The sequence below is a fragment of the Helianthus annuus genome, chromosome 14 (genome assembly GCF_002127325.2).
Source record: "Helianthus annuus cultivar XRQ/B chromosome 14, HanXRQr2.0-SUNRISE, whole genome shotgun sequence".
In the NCBI taxonomy this organism is placed as follows: domain Eukaryota; kingdom Viridiplantae; phylum Streptophyta; class Magnoliopsida; order Asterales; family Asteraceae; genus Helianthus; species Helianthus annuus.
The window spans coordinates 5,672,053-5,689,794 of record NC_035446.2 but is presented as its reverse complement, the minus strand read 5'-3'; the positions used below and the strand labels follow the sequence as shown (position 1 = coordinate 5,689,794).

Below are 17,742 nucleotides of genomic sequence, written 5' to 3'. Positions count from 1 at the left end.
TGAAGATTCCGATGAGGATATGAAGTTTCAGATGATGTTTCCGATGAACTTTTGACTCGCAATCAAAACATTTAAGACTCGAAACCAGCGGTTACGAGTCGCAACATCAAGATTGCGACTCATGGTTGCGACTCAAATTGTTTGTTGCGACTCATGGTTGCGACTCAAATGGTTTGTTGCGACTCATGATTGCGACTCGTAATCTGCTGGTTGCGACTCAATTTTGCTGGTTGCGACTCATTGTTTCGAGTGAACAGTGACAGTGTTTGTTTTGATTTTCATTTTTATCACTGTTATATATGTATTTGGAAACTTATATGATTTGTGTTATGTGCAGAAAAATGGATTTAAAGTTTATATCTTCTCATAATCAAGTTGGATATTTAGCACCTCCACCAGTGAAGCACAAGCAGCTGTATACGTCATTGATCAAAGGCCTAAATACTTGCAGGATTGTTCATGCTCTACGTGAGAATCCAGTTGTTTATGAAAGCCTTATTCAAGATTTTTGGAAGACTGCTAAAGTTGAAATCGTTGAAGGAAAGGGAGCTATAGTTGCAGAGATCGACGAGACGAAGGTTACAGTGACTGAGCAGATTATTAGAGATGTGTTGAAGTTTAATGATCAGGAAACAGATCCAATCGAACTTGCTGCTGGAACCATTGAAGCAATTTTGCCTCGTTTGAGTTATGAAGGAAAGTTTCCTCCCCTGGTTAAGAAGTTTGTTCATCCTTACTGGCGTCTATTACTGCACATGTTCCTCTTGTGCATGACAGAAAATAGAGGGGGAATTGATCAGTTGAACACTACACAGACTGCTGCGTTGATTTGTGTGATTACAAACGAGCCGTTCAATTATTCTAAATACATCTTGGAAGCAATGAAGAGGAATGCAATCGGGCTTCGAAAGGATAAGTTTCTTATGTATCCAAGATTTGTACAGATGATTTTAAATGAGCGCTATCCTGAATTGAAGAGATCTGGTAATACGTTGGAGTTAAAACCCATGGGTCCTTCATGTTTTGGTGCTCTCACTACGAAGAAAGGAACGGAGAAAAAGTTTGAGGGTTTGATCGAGTTGGAGAAATTTGGTCAGTTTGCAGAGACCGAAGATATTGGTGAGAATCCAGTGATGGCACGAGCTGTACCTGCACGTGCTATTGTTGCTGAAGAACATGATATTCCAAGGAGAGCTGAAGATGAGCCTGAGCCAGAGCGTATTACAATTAACTCTGACGATGAAGGTGTTGAGATAATGTGTAATTCTGATGATGATGACATAGAACTTCCTCCTGAAGTTAATGCTGATGCTGTTTCTACAGTTAATCCAGTGATTTCTGCTGAAAATTTGGCTATGCTGATAAAGACAGTAACTGACAAGATGGGAAATCCTCCTTCCAATCTGTCAGTATCAACTGAAGAGCCTGTTAAAAGCCCAAGGGATTCTGATTCCATTCCGTTGAAAAGGAAAAGGAGGGATCCTAGACCTGGAATGTTTGTTGAGCAAGGAAAAGATCGATCCATAAACGTTGCTGCTGATGACGAAGGTTTGTATGATTTTGATTTTGAAAAGTACGTTGACGATGCTACCACCACCACTGCAGAGAATATCTTTGAGTCTGGTGTTAATACTCAAAGAGATGATATAGCTACAATGGAGGTTGAAGTTCACAATGAAGCTGGGCCCTCTGAAATTGTTAGTGCTGGACCTTCTGGTATTGTTCATGAAGAACCGGGCAGTTCAAGTGGAAAAAGGCCTGTAGAACCACTTAGAATGCCATTTGATAGTGATTCTAGTGACGAAGATGAGTTTATAAGCATGAGGGAGATGAAGAAACGATTGGTTGTGCTTGAGCAAGATTCGATTCATAAAGATGCAAAGATTATTCAGCTTGAAGACACAATTGTGAAGAAAGATCAACAAATTGAGCAACTCCAAGGAGACGTTAGCTTGTTATTCAACATTGTTTATGATCTACGAGGAAAGCTTGAAAAGAAGTTTGGCCAGGAATTTTCTGATCCAACAGATGTTGAAAACAGAAAGAAAGCCTTTGAAAAGGATAATGCTGAAAAGAATGCTGCAATGGAGAAATACTTTGAAAGAGTTACTGATCCAGAAGCAGATAGAGCAAAGGCAGAAAGGTTGAAAAAGAAAAGGGAGTTAGTGATCTTGAAGAACAAGAATGTGAATCCAGACGATGAAGATGCTCATGCGACTCATCACTTAATGGATGTTGGTGAAACCCTTTACGATAAAGTTGGAAATCGTTCTGGTGTAGTTAGCTGGGGATATGATCATGATCGCAAGAGATGGTGGATCAGAAGAAAAGTTGGACCTGTTGAATGGTACAAACGTTCAGGACAGTTTCAGTCTTTCACTAAGGTGGATTTGACATACTTGTCTAATAAACCTTATGTGGATGATAAGCCTAATGGTCCTGGATATGCATTCTTTGAGAGGTTGAAGAGGGAGGTTGCTAAAGGTTTTCCCTCGATGCGTACGGCAGATTCTACTGTTAAACCAGCAAAAGGGATTAGAGATCCTTATACGAACAAACGTATGAAGATTGTGCACTGGCCAGCTACTGATAAAGAGAAGACAATTCCGTTGGTGAGAAAGATTCCCAAAGGAGCACTGAAAACATTGCACTTTTGGGCATATGATGAACGTCTTGGACAAGCGGTGATTGTTTGTGATGGAGATGCAAGTTACTGTTTGGTAGATCAGGTTGACTTGTTGAATCTTGCGGTTGAAGATCTGGAAGTGTTGGCAAGCAATCAAATCAGAGCTACAGAAAAATATGAAGAAATTGCTAAGGGTTGGACGTCTGCTGTAGCGTCTGTCATGCATATCCATAAGAAGGGTTTTGGTGGTTATAAAGACAGTGTGAGTGGTGGTAATCAAGGCAACTGAAGTCAGAAGAATCTTCATGCATAAACCTAGGGGGAGATTGTTGGAACCTGAAGGTTTATTCATGTAGGTTAGCACAGTTTAGGGGTTGATCTTGTAATTGTTTAGTTCTTATGTTTTGGGTTAATTAATGTGGTTTGGGCTAGTTATTGTAGATGTCGCATGGGCCTAGTATTTCGGCCCTGTATGTTTTGTATTTAATCAACGTTAACCTCATTGTGTGAGGTTGTTGATTGGATTTAGAGTTGGGGCGACTTCTAGCATAAGAACCGAGTTCCTCACGAGTCTTGTATCAGTCTTTGGCAATCATTGAATGCAAGATTTCGGTTTGTTCTTTGTTCATTGTTTATATTTTGATCTTTATATTTATTCTTGAATCACCTATTGATTGGTTTCCGCACAATCAATAGTTTGCTTGATATCATCGAGAGATCCTCACGGGTTTTACATTTTCTGCAACGGTTATAAGAATCATTTGATTATAAACTTTGCATCAAGCACCTTGTGTGGTGTAGTAGTGCGTGTGATCTTGTTTTAACCAGGTGATCCTGGGTTCGATCCTTGTGGACTGCACATTTTTTTCTTTCTTTGTTTTTATTAAAAGGATCTCAAGTTTCAACTAGATCCCAAATGGTCCCTCTACCTTACTACAGATTTAACTTAGTTACTAACTTGTTTACATTTAAAAACTTTCTTTAAAACCCAACTAAACTAACTGGGTTATTTTATGAAATTAATAATTTTAATTGAAATATTAATTAAAACAAGTAAGTAAATAAATAGCTAAATCGATAAATTGATTAAATTAATATTTTCTGCAACAGTTATAAGAATCATTTGATTATAAACTTTGCATCAAACACCTTGTGTGGTGCAGTGTTGTGTGTGTTCTTGTTTTAACCAGGTGATTTCGGGTTCGATCCTTGTGGTCTACACATTTTTTTTCTTTCTTGTTTTTATTAAAAGGATCCCAAGTTTCAACTAGATCCCAAATGGTCCCTCTACCTTACTACAGATTTAACTTATTTACTAATTTAATTACCTTTAAAAACTTTCTTTAAAACCCAACAAAACTAACTGGGTTACTTAATGAAATTAATAATTTTAATTGAAACATTAATTAAAACAAGCAAATAAATAAATAGCTAAATCGATAAATTGATTAAATTAAAGAATATTTTCTGCAACGGTTATTTATATCGCATCAATTTCCGAGGTTTCAGTGGTTAGGATCAAGATTTCGAAACGGATCGGATTTCTGGATATCCACTTTGGCGGATGTTACATCAACTGTCATCCTAAGTCGACTAATCTGCCCTATTTATAGTACAACGGCCAAAACAAATCCTAACTAACTTTCCACTGTTCCTAGGATCCTGAGAATATGCTCTTCTAAACATTAAGGACTGTTTCAGCTTGTTTTCCACGTGCAAATTAACCACAAGTCCGGGTTTCAGGTCATATACCAGTTACAACATCAACAACATTAACTAGGATCCCGAAATTCATGCAGAATATGCCATCTTCAATTTTTGATAGTTACAAGACCCATTCCGCATATTCTTTAACGTGCCTCCAGAAATTAGCATAGATTAAGTCATTAGCCTATAGAATTTACCTATAAAAACAAGCTAAAGGGAAATGAATAATATTCGTTAGTATTCAGGATCCTAGACTAACTCAGGATCCTAAACTAAGTTAGGATCCTAAACTAACTCAGGATCCTGGAGTGTAGAATTTCACCCATAACAATATTGAATGCTTTTGAATCTATCTCAATCTTTTGAAAATCCTACTCAGAGTAGTTTTCTGGTTTCTTTGGGTCTTGAACATTTGGATTTTGTATACCTGGTACTATTGGAACATATGGTCCGAATGTAACAGAACTTTGTAATCTTTAAACAGATGTTCTGTTGGTGTTCAAGATTCACTATCTTTGGTGAGAGTTGTAAATCATTACTTGTTTATTTCTTGATCAAAATAGTAAATTTTGGCTTTTGATATCATCTGTTCTTTTATAGGTCCAACACTAACCTATACTTTTGTTTCTTCTTCGAAAATTGTTACATGGGTCTATACTTATTATATTACTTGTGATTTATTATTTATTCTGTGTGTTTACGGTGTTGTGTCAATAATTTTGTTAAATGTGTCATCTCATTCGTTCTACTGAACGTTTATATTTAATCATTTTAAAATTGTTGTGTTGTGTCAGTCATGTTGCTTAGTTGGTTACATTTAATCGTGTTTAACATGTCGTGTTGTATAACCCTCTTATTAAAAATGCATGTCTTAGTGTTTAAGAAATGACACGTGTACTTAAATGTATCATGTTTGAATTTAGTAGCGGTAGTAAACATGTTTTGTCAAACATGACCCGTTTAACACAATAAAACGGTTTCTATCATCACACTAGTATCTTATTATCTTGTAAAAATACCATTATATATAAATGCCAACTGGGGGCTAGCTCACTTGGTCCCAAGTTCAAAAACTGAGCAAAGGTAAATATTTTCGGATAATTGTTTTTTTCCAATAAGAAAGCGAAGATATATTAACACACGCCCACTTGGTAGATGGATATGCCTCATAAAAAGAAGGTCCTAGCTTCAAAACTAAGCAAAGGTGAATATTTTAAAATAATGGGTTTTTTGGGCCAGCAAGAATGCAAGGCTATATTAAAGCACCCAGTGCGAACTCGAAAAAGGAGTACAAGAAAAACAAAACAAACAAAAACAAAGAACACACTACCAATAGAACATTACACAAAACAATCATTCAGTCTCGTATACCACTTCGTATGCCATTTAAATGGTGTAATATATTAGGAGCAAGCATGTTATTCAATATATATATCTATACTACTTTATAATACATATAGGAAGGACTTCTTAAAGTCCATAAAAATTTCCTTCAAACACCTCTAAAGCATGGTTTACAACCCTCTAAAGCATAAAATAATTTACACTTCCAATTATGCCCCTCCAAAACTTTTAGCATTTACCCAGATCCATCATCACCGTCCATTTCCTTTCACTTATTCACACGGATCGTGATCTGACGGGTGATATTGTTTTCACACGGATCCACATTTCCCCTTCCTTCTCTCTCATCTCTCTCATAACTCACATCTCACCAGATCTCATCCGCCCCCAACTCCATGCTTTCTCTCTCCCAGGCGATTTCCAGATCTAGGGTTTCAATAACCCTGAATCGTTCATTTTCTCTCAATCCGACAGAAGATCCAGTGGGGTTGACCTCTAGGTACCGTTTTAAACCACATCTAAAGTTTTTGTTTGTTATTCGAGTCTGATATGTTTGTTATTTGTGTTGAATCGTTCATTTTCTCTCAAATCTGACAGAAGATCCACTGGGTTTTTCTCTAATCGGCACAAGATCCACTGTGGATGACATCTAGGTACCGTTATAAAACCACATCTAATGTTTTTTGTTTGTTATTTGAGTCTGATTTGGATCTGGTTAAAATTCTGTTTGCGAGGCAATGCTTGAACGGGTCTCTGACATGATGCAAAAGGATTTGATTCTTGTTGGTGCAACTGGTATAAACCATCTTCTCCGAGATCGGTTGCTGCTTATGTTAATCCTCATCGTCTTCTGTTCAGATCTTGTTTTAATACCGGTAATCGTTTAATCTAGCTTTAGTTTACTTTGTATCTGTTATTTTTGGTTGATTTTAGGTGTTAAAATCACGTTTTATATGATGAATTTGTTCAGATCTGCGAAAGTTTTGGATGATTCTGGTCAAGATGACGAGTTATCTCTGTGTTAGGCATTTGGTCAAGAAATAAGTATGATCTGATATAAGCATAAAAGAGTCAGGCGACGTCTTACAAGTGATGTTCTTTGCAAATTTATAATGTTTTTCTCTGAACACTTAAACATTACTCCTGGCGTAAAATGTGCAGATTGGAAATGCATGGATTGATGACGAAACAAGTGCCAAAGGAATGTTTGATTACTGGTGGACTCATGCTTTAAATTCAGATGCAACACACGATGCCATCTTAAAATACTATGACTTTGCGAGTGATTCTTCATCTGCAATGTGTGACAATAATATTACAGACAAAGCTTTCATTGAGAAGGGGTTTTTCTGATGCACATCGCCAGATCTAGGGTTATGAGTTCTTATTTCACCTTCTTTCTCTTTGTCTCATACTATCAAAGGTGCGTCTATGTTCCTTATTTGATATTTGAGTGTTGTTATATTTTATAATAGCTTTATCGACAAGAAGAAGAGGCTGCAGCAAAGCTAGCCCGACAGCAGAGGACTTACAAGCTACTGAAAATCTTGTTCCTTTTACTTGGTGGTTCTCTTATTTTGACCCGGGTCACTCAAGACGTGGAGAAATATTTTAAGTAGAACCATTTTTTTTGTGTGTCCTAGACGATAATAATCCACATTTAGGGTTCGAGAAGAATGAAATGATGAGAAACAAAACTTTGGCGTAGGAACAGAGGATGTTATGTAAATGAAATGCGAAATTGATATGTCATACGTGTTTCACAGAAAATGTAACATTAAATTTGCATCTGACTTATTTACAGCATCTGTCTGTTCATATATTAAAATTTACATTATTTGAGTATTTAGGGGGCGTTTGGTTCGTGGAATGTGTAGGAATTGGAATTAGGAAGTTTTTCTTTGTAAAATTGATCTTGGTTGGGGGAGGGAGGAATTTGAAATCCTTCACTCTAATGAAATTTGTGACTATTTCAACATTCCATTTCATTCCTTCATTAGAGTGAAGGATTTCTAAGGAATGTTGAAATAGTCACAAATTTCATTAGAGTGAAGGATTTCAAATTCCTCCCTCCCTCAACCAAGATCAATTTTACAAAGAAAAACTTCCTAATTCCATTCCATTCCATTCCATGAAACAAACGCCCCCTTAGTGTTTATGATAATAAACAGAAGTTTTCAGGGAAATGTGAGGCCGCTTAGAGTCTAGACTCTAGAGATCTGCCAGTCTATGTATTTTTGGCACTTAAGGTTGGGTACTTGTGTTTTGGAAGGGCTTGGCTATAGAAACATCATTGAAACACTATCCAAACACCATTGGCGAGTCATATGATAGGCGAAAAATTGTTATATGTGTTGTACGAGGGGTTGAGAGCACGTGTGAGGTGGTGTTTGACAAATTATTTATACGGTGTATATATGATGTGGTTGACTGACACAAAAGTGACTGGTTGACCACTAACAAAGGCATGTGGCCCTATGGTCATTTTTTCACTATATGATGTGTATGATGTGACAGGCACGCTGGTGTACATATAACATCACCAATTTAGGAATTAGAATATCTGATATTTATCATTCTTTATATTTATATTCGAATTCTTTTCGTTTTACCTTATTGACACCCTCTTAATGTCTCAACATGCTTTTAGTTAGCATCTTGATATTGGTGTGTGCTTGTTTTCTGAGTAGATGGATATGAGTTCAGGTGAAGAGTCGGAGTTTAGTGATTCAGAGATTTCTGAGTACAAAGATAAGCCATACAAGCAACTGAGGAATGGAACACTCAAAGTTAGATATCCGGATGCCATTCTTGGGTGTCCTTTTTATGCTGGCAAGAAAAAAACAGAATTTCAAATACAAAGAGTTGCATCAACATGCTTCAGGAGTAAGCAAAGGCTCTTCCAACAGAAGTCTAGAGCAAAAGGCTAACCATCTTGCTCTAACATTGTACTTAGAGAATGAACTGGCAGATGAGGCTGAAAAGCCACTGAAACTAGCAGCGCCAATCTCTGAAGAAAACGAATTGTTCTGCTGGCCTTGGACTGGGATTGTGGTCAACATAGTCAAAAAATCAGACGGCACTGAATATTGGCTCAAGAGATTCTCAAAATACAAGCCTGAAGATGTTGAGCTGTTATGGGATGCTGAAAAGAGAACTGCAAAAGCGTTGGTGAGGTTCAACAATGGTTTGAAAAATGCTATGGAGTTTGAGAAAGCTTTTGAAGCTGATCACCACAGCAAGAAAGAGTGGAGTGCTTATGAAAATCCGCCAAGTTCAAGTATTTATACCTGGCTAGCTCGTGCAACTGACTTTGAATCACAAGGGCCAATAGGTGACTACCTTCGTATGAACATGGGTCTGAAGAAGACGGTATCGGAAGTTGAGCAAGAAGTTGCAAAAACCAAAAACAGACCAGTGATCGAATTAGCAACTGAGATCGACATGAGGAATGAAAATCATGATGATTTGCAAAGCAAATGTAATCAGAAAACCATGCCTTTATAAAGGACGATGGAAGAACTAGACAGCATAAATTAAGCTTTCCATGAAGGTTGGTTAATGGTTAGTGTTACATGTTTTATATTTGTGTGAATTCCAATTTTATAACATGGAAATATTGTTCTTTCTGTACTTCAGATAGAAGAAAACTGCAGGTGTTTGCACAGGATCGTGTGAAAGCATTATTAGATGAACGAGAAAGGGCACATGTTGGGGTGGAGAAACCAAGGAAGGAACATGATTCATGGAGAAAAGAAGTTAGTAAGAAAGTAGCCCGAACAGAACGTGAGAAACAAAGACTAGATGAGGAGAATAGAAAGGTGATTATTATATACAAACTTTAAATTATCTTTCTTATTTCCATATTATCTGATTCACAAACCGGACGACTCATGGCATTGTTTAAATAAAAAAAGCCTAACCTTCATATTTAAGAAATTAAGAAGGTTCCCAAAAAGGTGTCGATGCGGGGAATTCAACCGACCCAACCCATTTTTAAACCGCCCTAAAATTTACCAGTTTTGACCCGTTACGCAACTCATCGATTTTGTGTATTGCAGGGGAATGAATTATCTTCATGAATGTAAACCGGACCCGATTATTCACTGTGATTTAAAGCCAAAGTAAGGCAACTCATATCTTTTTAGCCCACAAACCAATTCAACCGTAAGCCCGAGATAATATGAAGTACTTTAAAACCGTTTTTGGGTCGAACCGTTTTTGCGTCTACTGTTGTGTAGAGGTTAATACGATTTAGGCAGGTTAGTGTAGCAACTAGAAGCAAGCCTACGTAGTACTAAACGCGAAGTGTTGGTTGTGTTAAAAGCTAAGTGTTTGATGTAAGTGTGTATAATTTTTGCTTATATATCGCTTCCAAGGTTTTTGCCTCGATATTGTTTTGGTCTGTAATGTTTTACGCGTATGGCATTTGCCTCGATATTGTTTTGGCCTAAAATGTTTTACGTATGGCATTGAGCTCGATTGGTTATTCAAATGAGTGTTAGACGTTAGTCTAGGTTGAGATAGTATGATGGGCTGTGTAATAGGTCAAAATAGTTGGATCTTATTGAGCCAAAAGCTTTTTTTTAATTAATTTATTAAAAAATAAAACCATTAATTAAAAATATATACTTAGGTGTTGGCTTTTTCTTGCAAATAGTGTGTTTTTTGGTATAGTCTTTGTTCATGATGTTCGTAATTAATGATATTCACCACCATATGCTCTTCCATCAATCTTAACCGTCCATTGATTTTTGTAGGAAGTGATTTGCCACAACAGTGTTAGATGGATGAGTGTGCACCATGGCTGCTGCATTTTTTTAGTTTTATTTATTTTTGTTATATTCCATTTTCCTCATGGTGAGTTACTTTAAATCTCTGAATTTTAGTTTTAAGTTTCTTTGTTATATGTGACAGCAAACTTGGAGTGCCAATAAAAACTCTTCGTGTTAGAGGAGGCTATATAAATGGTACAGTCCCGACCCATCCACTTGCTTTGGTAAAGCCTGCTTCTAGAAATGTTAGCTTCTACATTCATTAATTTAGTTTATTTCAACTGTGTGCTCATATGACATCTCACACTTGTGAGCAAGTTGAAAAATAATGTGCTCATTTGGATAACAGAGATGGAAGTTAAATGATTTCTCTATGTATTTAGTTTTGATAAAGAGATAGTTAGCATATTATATATCCTTTGCGTTTGGAGTTTTATTGTGTTTTGTTTTTTGTTCAAGGTCTGTGAGCCCTACTCTTGATTATTTGAATTCTGATCGATCAATTCTTAGGTTAGTTTTGCATACGTTAATGAGTTGCATAAAGAACTATAAAATGGTGGATATGAGGAGAAGAAAGTGTGGTATCAAACAAAATAAATATTTAATAAATAACTAAAATAAGATAATTCAACGATTAGGCTAGAAAAACCAACCAACAAGGCCAAGTATATCAAAATGTCTAATAAGAAAACTAACTTAAATAAAAATTAATAAAAGTATATCAGCAAAGAATCGATAAACTAACAGAAAAACGAGTGCCAACATATATCATGATAAAGAAAACTAACTTAAGTACTATACAATATATCACGAGCCGACTGATAAACTAATGGTAAATGAGTATTCTATTATAAATCGTCACTCCCGCTGCATCGCGCGGGTAAATGGCTAGTATATATATATATATATATAGGGGAAGGTTCATTTGGGAAGAAATTTAATGTGAGAAGAAAAAGAAGAAAGGGCATATTAGTAAAATACTATTTCATTTATAACTTATATCATTAATTTATCTATACTATATTATAATGCATGAGGCAAGGGCATTTTAAGATACCCAAAAAATAAGAACTTTTCCCCCTTTTATTTATAGAAAGACCCCTAAAATGAGGGTAGTTTGGTCTTTTAGACAATATTTATTGTTTAGCCCCTAAACTTATTACACTTAAATCCCTATGGTTTAAACAAAATTATAGATAATTAGTTAGACTTTTCTTCCTCTACAACAAAATTATAATTCTTTTACATATTATTGTCATATCTTATTTTTTAGGTATTTTAAAATGTCATTGCCTCATACATTATAATATAGTATAGATAATTGATTGAAAAAAAAAAACGAAAATAAAAAGGAGTACATATTTAATTTTACCAGAAAACCAAAAACATTTCAAATTAAGCCACTTGACTATTCAATTAAAACTCACAAAACTTTATTAAATATTATTGTAACTCAACAAATCACATTTTAATTAAAACGTTAATAACAAAGAAATTAAATCCCAACTAACTTCCGATTTCATGATAAGCATCTAGATAACTTATCAACTTTCAAAATTCAAAATGGAAACAAATATATACCACGTCACCCACCTCATATAATTCTTCCCTATATATAACCACCATATCCTTCACATACTAAACCCTAAATTATGAATATTATTTACTTTTTGCTTTCGAAATGATTGAGGTAGCAGACCCTCGATTTTCAGCCATGGAGAAAGGCACTCATGCTTTGAGTGAATCCAAAAATCCCAAAATCCATTTAGCTCAAAAGGTATATATACATACATATGTTACATGTTACTTAATAACTTATATCCTTAATTATTAATAGTGTTTCGCGTACGTTTAGCCTCACCCAATTTATATTGTTAATTATTTATATCATCGTGCAGTTTTTAGGAGAATTTGTTGGCACATTTTGTGTTATTTTTGTTGGTTGTGGATCCGTGGCTGTTAATAAACTTTACGGCGGCACTATAACATTCATGGGAGTGTGTAACATGGGGCTTGATCGTTATGGCCATGATATACGCCGTTGGTCATGTCTCTGGCGCGCATTTTAATCCTGCGGTTACCGTTACATTATCTCTTTTAGGATTGTGTCCATTTAAAGAGATGTGACATTTGGACTATATGTTAATGTAAATCTTTTGTAGTTAATGAAGTACTATGTTTTGTGGTATTATTCTTAATGTTTTGTGAAGGTGGCTTTTTATATATTGTCACAACTGGAGGGATTATTCTTAATGTTTTTAGAATATTTTATTTAAACTATTATTATTATTATTTTACTAATTTTGTTGATATGTAAATTGTAGATAAAGAAGCATGGAGGGATTGCAGTTGGGATGACCATTATGTTAAATGTGTTTGTGGGAGGGTAACTCTTTACTTTTAATATATATATATATATATATATATATATATATATATATATATATATATATATATATATATTTGAATAATATAAATATAATGCTTTTGCAAAATATTTAATGGAATTTATTGATTTAAATTTCAGACCTATTCTAGAGCATCAATGAATCCAACAAGAAGTCTTGGACCGGCTATTGTGAAGTGGAGGTTCAAAGGAATTTGGGCATATATCATTGGTTCGATCATCGGAGCAGTCACTCGAGGCTTTGTTTATAAGTTGTTGACGTCGACGGAAAAATCTTTTAGCGAGATTGTGAAAAGAAGTGGATGATCCTTGCCTTTGAGATCGAAGCTGAATTTGTTTAGTTTAGTTTTATTCAACTTTTTTGTGTTTTTTAGATGTTAATATTGTTAAGGGTTTTTTTTTTATTGTTAAGGGTTTTTTCTTTTTTGGTAGTTTCGGATGATTTTATTTTATGAAAACTGGGATGGTTAACAATTTGGTTAATTTCTCTTTATATATGTGTTGGTTGATTTGCCAACAAAGAGGTATAAAAACTTGGAAGTGTACCAATTATATATCTATGTAAGTTTTATTCTTTTTTTTTAAAGTTAACTTAATTCTTATTGTTCACTTCAATTCTTTTATACGAGTGTGATTTCTAGCTATTGGTTGTGAAAAGTTTACTGAAAAACTAGCTTATCTATACTATATTATAATGCATGAGTGAGGGGTATTTTAATATATCCAAAAAATAAGAACTTTTTCCCACTTAATTTATAAATACACCCCTAAAATAAGGGTAAATTAGTCTTTTAAACAATAATTATATTTTAGTCCCTCGTTTTATTACACTTAAACCTCTAAGTTTTAACATAGTTATAGGTAATTAGTTACACTTTAACTGATGCCTTTGGTTTTGGCTTCGGTTGAGGATAATAACCGAACCGACCGAACCATGCAAAACACAATGAAATTGATTACCCGATTACTTCGTTTTGATGTATATCTATCATAATAATGCTACAGTAAACATAAAATATTATATGAATAAGAAAACTACCAAAACCAGTATCGCAATGCGATGTGTCTCTCCCGCCGCATCGCGCGGGCATCCTGCTAGTAACTCTTTAATTAATTAGTCAACTAATCATTAATTATCATACATACAATCTACAAAACCTACACATATCAAAATTTTCCTACATATACCCTACACATTGTAGAATTTTATCCTACACAGTCGAAATTTATCCTACACATCTCGAAATATATCCTACACAACTCGTAATTTATCCTACACAACTAGTAATTTATTATACACTTTAAAATAAGTTGTTTTTTTTTTAATTTGGAAAAAGTATATATTTTGAAAAGGAGTTACAAATTTAATTTAGTTAGTTATTAAAGGGGAAGAATACAAATTAATGATTTTTGTAAGTTTACCAATATACCCTTATATTAAAATTAAATGCAAATATTAAATGAAGTAAAATGAAGCATTCTTATTGGTTGAAACTTCTTCTTTTTTCTTCTTACAAAAAAATTCTTTTCATTTGAACCCTCCACTATATATATATATATATATATATAAAAACAGGATCAGGAGAAAACGCCTAAAAGTGTGAAAATGGTGAGCACGATTTTCAGCCATAAGATCTTTGTGATTTGTGGCTAAGATGATGCAGTGGCATTTTTGTAAATAATGGGAACCTTAGAACTACCAGGAGGGGTAAAATTGGAAGACCCAAACAAGGGTGCACATCACATGTCATTTTCCCTCAATCATGTTTAAACGCCAATAACTTTTTTATACGTGATTATTTTTCTAAAAAAAAGTTACACCATAAAACTCAGCTTTTTTTTTATCTTTCCAGCGAGTATACTATTGATATATTTTTTGAAAAAAAAGGAACTAGGTTTTTTATGGCGTTTTGAACTTTGTTTCTTTATGGCGTTTTCAACTGGGTTTTTATGGCGTTTTTCTAAAGTGTGTGTTTTTATAATGTTTTCAACTAGTTTTTTATGACGTTTTCAGAACTAAGTGTTTTTATGACGTTTTCAATTGGGTTTTTTTTTTTTTCTGAACTATGTGTTTTATGGCGTTTTCAACTAAGTATTTTCATGGCGTTTTTCTGAACTAGGTGTTTTATGTCGTTTTTATTTGAACACCCAATTCATGTCATTTTTTTATTTCAAAAGTATAGCAATAGTATACTCATTGGAAAGATAATAAAACACTCAATTTTATGGTGTAAGTTTTTTAGAAAAAATAATCACATATAAAAAAGTTACGAGAGTTTAAAAAGGATTATGAAATATGCATGTGACTTGCATGTGGATAGTTTTTTGCATGTGAGTAGCATGTGCATGGACTTTTTGACAATATTACCTTAGTGTAAGTTAGCACCAACGTCAAATATCAACACCAAAATCGTTCTCACCGTTTTCACACTTTTAGTCGTTTTCCCTAAATCCCATATATATATATATATATATAGGGGAAGGTTCAAATGAAAACCACTAGTTATTGTGAAAACTAGAAAACTAACTAAAACCCACTAAAAAGGAGGGAGGGAAGACTTTTAATGAAGGAGGAGTAAAATTGGAACAAAAAATATATAACTTTTCAAACATTTCCCATTTCTCCATACGTTATCATTTTAAAACAAAAATGGCACCATAAGATCACAAATTTTCTTATCTTTCATTCAAGTATATTCGAGCATATTTTTTATGACATAAAAAAAGATTTATGGTGTCGTCTTGTTTTCAATACTATTATTATAGTAGTGCACATGTGCAATATAACATGTACTACAATGTGCATTACATGCTTAAAATTAGTTTTTTGATTCTAGTTTAGCTTTTAGGGTTAGTTTTTTTGGAGGTTTAGGATTAGGATTAGGTTTTTGGGTGTGGGGGGAGGGGGGTTTAGGTTTTTGGGGGGTGGGGGTGGGGGGGGGTTAGGTTTTTTTCGGGTTTATGTTTAGGGTTTAGTTTTAGGTTTTCGGGAGGGTGGGGGGTGGGGGGTTTAGTTTTTTTTTTTTTTTGGGGGGGGGGGGGGGGGGTTAGGCTTTTGGTGGGAGGGTGAATTTAGGTTTTGGGGGGGGGGGGTGGGGGGTTTAGGTTTTTGGGGGGTGTCGGTGGGGGGTGGGTTAAGTGGTTTAGGCTTTCCGTATTAGTGCACATGTGCAGTACAACCAAAATTTTTTTTTTTTTTTTTGAAATTTTTTTCCATATATAAAAAGTAGCTATTTTTCTAAAAAAAATTGTAAAAAAAAAAAAAAATTTTTGTATGTTTTTTAGGTTTTTTTAGGCTTTTTTAGTTAGTTTTCGAGTTTTCACAATAAAAGTGGTTTTCATTTGAACCATCCCATATATATATATATATATATATATATATATATATATATATATATATATATATATATATAGGTAGAGGATCCTGTAAAAAGTGCTCAAAGTGCTCAAAGTGTGAGAAGTGTATTATAACACTATATATAATACTATAACACCATATAAACACCGTATAACAGTATGTAACACCATATAATACCATATAACACTATGTAACACTATATATCATTATATAACAAATATAACACTATAGGTTGTCTGATAGCACGTCTATGATAGATGTATAGTGTTATATTTGTTATATAATGATATATAGTGTTACATAGTGTTATATGGTATTATATGGTGTTACATATTGTTATACGGTGTTTATATGGTGTTATATAGTATTATATATAATGTTATAATACACTTCTCACACTTTAGACCCTTTTTACACTATCCTTACCCTATATATATATATAATATATATATATATATATATATATATATATAGGGAAAGGTTAACATACAAAAAGGCTTATCCTACATTACATACGCGACAAGCGTAACCGTCGGATCAGGGTATAATCACGCATGGAAGTCAAAAATCATGCATGGGAACACAAAAAAACGCATGGGATCAGTTTTTTTGATAATCACGCATGGAAGTTAAAATCACGCACGTTATTTTCGATCAAAATTGTAATTACGCATGTTATACACTTGGTCGCGTATGATAATGTACGATAAGGCCTTTTGTACATTATACTTTCTCTATATATATATATATATATATATATATATATATAGGGGATGATTCAAATGAAAACTCGAAAACTAACTAAAAAAAGCCTAAAAAACACACAAATTTTTTTTAAAATTTTTTTATAAAAATCGCTGGTTTTTATATATGAAAAAAAACTTTTTTTCAAAAAAAAAAAATTTGTAGTACACATGTGTAATACTACACATGTCGTGTTGTATAACCCTCTTATTGTTTATATTTAATCATTTTAAAATTGTTGTGTTGTGTCATTCATGTTGCTTAGTTGGTTACATTTAATCGTGTTTAACATGTCGTGTTGTATAACCCTCTTATTAAAAATGCATGTCTTAGTGTTTAAGAAATGACACGTGTACTTAAATGTATCATGTTTGAATTTAGTAGCGGTAGTAAACATGTTTTGTCAAACATGACCCGTTTAACACAATAAAACGGTTTCTATCATCACACTAGTATCTTATTATCTTGTAAAAATACCATTTTCAAACTATAAATTAACAACATAGTTATGCTTTATGTTGTTGTAACATGGGCATGGGGAGTTTTTCAAAAAAAATATGCATTTTCCACTTTTAACCCAAAAATTTTAATCTTTTGCATATTAAACCCTTTGACTTTTACTTTTAACAAAAAGCTTTCATCTTTTACAACTTAACCCCCAACACTTTCAACTTTGGTCCCCCATACTTTTTATCTTTCGTAAGTTTTTCATTTTAAGTTTCGTTATAAATTTTTCGAGTCAATACGCCATAACGTGCGTGTAGGGTTCAACGTTTTTTCG

General features: G+C 33.9%; 1 long non-coding RNA gene across 2 annotated transcripts; it reads left to right on the top strand.

The window, feature by feature from the left end:
* Positions 1-6,034: 6,034 nt before the first annotated feature.
* Positions 6,035-7,519, top strand: LOC110906324. 2 transcript variants are annotated; one of them, XR_004878659.1, is made up of 5 exons: positions 6,035-6,176; positions 6,275-6,552; positions 6,648-6,766; positions 6,839-7,050; positions 7,153-7,519. It is a non-coding gene; the product is annotated as an uncharacterized LOC110906324 (long non-coding RNA). The 2 variants fall into 2 exon arrangements; XR_004878658.1 differs by having other exon boundaries at positions 6,839-7,519.
* Positions 7,520-17,742: the final 10,223 nt, after the last annotated feature.